The 2,422-nt window shown below is 36.9% G+C and overlaps 1 long non-coding RNA gene across 1 annotated transcript; it reads left to right on the top strand.

The window, feature by feature from the left end:
• The first annotated feature begins 521 nt into the window (after window positions 1-521).
• On the top strand, window positions 522-1,528 carry LOC135472169 (uncharacterized). Its single transcript, XR_010444508.1, has 3 exons — window positions 522-557; window positions 1,022-1,066; window positions 1,466-1,528. It is a non-coding gene; the product is annotated as an uncharacterized LOC135472169 (long non-coding RNA).
• The last annotated feature ends 894 nt before the right edge of the window (window positions 1,529-2,422 follow it).

Raw genomic sequence — 2,422 nt, forward strand, 5'->3', positions numbered from 1 at the left:
TTGCGTGAGGTCATGTCAGTTGTTTTCGGCAGCACTTTGCCAACAACACTTTAAATGTGGCATGGATGATTAATACATATAGGAGACACCTGAAAAGGTTTGACATGTCACACAATGTATCAAAATGCTAAACGCTATCAGCAAAATCCACAAAGTGTCTGTTTCATGATGTTTAATTGTTAACCACGATTAGCGTAAACACGTAAACACGTGCCACAGGGCATTTGTATGAGCATATCCGTGCTAAACATAAAGATGACACAAAGCTAAGCACTTATCTTTCTAAACATGTAGAATTGCTTCAGAGAAAAATAAGCACATCATTAAGAGCATATGTAAAAGCTAAACATGTCTACATGACGATTTTTATGACGCTATTATTTAGTTCAGTTGCTAACAGAATATGTGTAGTCTAAACGTGTGTAGGCCCCAACCGTCCTATTTGCGCATGCTCGCCGTGGTGTACGTCATCTTATTGAAAACAAAGCTGGTCGTCTGCTCATTTTTGGAAAAGAAGATGTCGAGAAGTGTCACTATATTTGTTAATTGCAGAACTGGTGTGTATTGATTGTCTTTATCTTTTCTCATTGCTGCACAATTTATATTGTGACGTGCATCATTATATACGTGCGTAGTTCTTGTGACGAGTAGTGATGCGGTCGTTGTGTTGTAGTTGTAGGTTAGGTAGATCTGAGATTTATTTCATTCTTCCCACCTTACCTTTCAGAAATACTGAAAAAAGTAAAACGCCCTTGACAAACAGTCTACAGTTCTATCCAAACCCGGCAAAATTCTGATACATTCTAATTAGCTTCAAAATAGCATTACTTACAGCCACATGCAGGGTCATTTGAGCAGTCAGTGTATTAATCACCATGTATGTGTATGATGACTCGCATGTTTATGAAATATGATCGATGCTGACTCCATCGCCAAACTTTTCAGATAATTCTTGAGGAAAGGACTGCCAAGCAATGTATTCAGAAATAATGAACTGATAAACTCGATTATTTGTTTTCAGTAAACCAACTTTGAATCGAAGAAAGGCGATCCGCTAGATTTTGAAGTAAGTTTTAATCGATTAAAAGTGTGTTTTCCTTGATTTGAGAAAATTTTGTCACACCGGCAGGAATCGAAGAGAAATCCTAGCTAGAATGTAACAACATATCATTGAATGTCCATGGCGGCATGTACCGGAGCACTAACTTGCCGGAGGGATACATGTAGGCCTACCATCCACCTGTGTATTTATGTGTACCAGGCACCACAATATTGATATTCATTGTCAACAGCAATATATCGAAAATATTTATTTATTATTTCATTTGCGTTTCCAAAGGAGTGACAGCCAAATGTAAGTTAAATGAAATGAAGCATGGTTATTAAAAAGCTGTATATTATATTCCTTGTAGTAAACCAGTTCTACTGATTGAAAATAAAATGAAGTCACTTATTTGTGCTTCAGATGAATTGAAGTTGTTGAAAGCCCGGAGAAGACAATGTGGAGAAGTTCTACAAACTTCACCCATTCATCACTGTTGTACAGGTAATACAGATTGCCATCTTATTTTACCCTTGTACATTTGCATATCATTATGACTGCATTTCTTGTTGAAAAAAAAGAGAACTTTATGGTTGAAAGAGAGCAAGGTCACAGTATCACCATGTATATTGTACAAAAAATAATGCAAAATCCTTGCTATTTAAAACCCACAGCCTGAAAGTAAATGAACACGCAAACTTTACTGATGACTGAGAATTGTGTGGGATGTTAAATCTCACAAGCTAATGAATTCCATGCCAGGTAACTCTTTACATTAATAACATATTTACGAGCAATAAAGAACTTTACTGTATGTTATGAGTAAATTACATCTGATAATTCCATCTAAAAAAAAGTGACCAGAAGAAATGTTAAGTTCAAATGCTGGGAACTGCTTTGGTACATGTATATCGCATAATTTCATTAATTAGAAAATTCATTGCTTCACATCTTGTTTTATATTGACTGTTCTTTAGCACATACATTCTGTTGCAAGTTTTTAAGGTCATATTGCTCTTCAGGGTTGGCTTCGGCATCTCTCATCAGTAATTTGAGTTCAACTCGCAGATAGGTGGCGCGTTTCAACCAATGAAGTGCTGAGCAAAGAAGGTGTTGTGATCTGTTAGATTATTCGTCTTAAGTGTGCACATCTGACGATAATCACACTTGGATTTCTCTAGGAACAACTTGACGTGTGACTGAAAGTATGTGCTGAGCATGCGGGATTCAGTGATTGGCTTAGTTAAGACTCGCCTGTGACAAAGTCTACCTACACTCACCTGCAGTGTACTGTAGCAAAGCAAATGCGAAGCAAATGTGACGTCGGATTTGTAAAGGTTGTAAACTGTGGCACACAGAGAGTCATTTCATTATCATAAT

The sequence above is a fragment of the Liolophura sinensis genome, chromosome 8 (genome assembly GCF_032854445.1).
Source record: "Liolophura sinensis isolate JHLJ2023 chromosome 8, CUHK_Ljap_v2, whole genome shotgun sequence".
Lineage (NCBI taxonomy): Eukaryota > Metazoa > Mollusca > Polyplacophora > Chitonida > Chitonidae > Liolophura > Liolophura sinensis.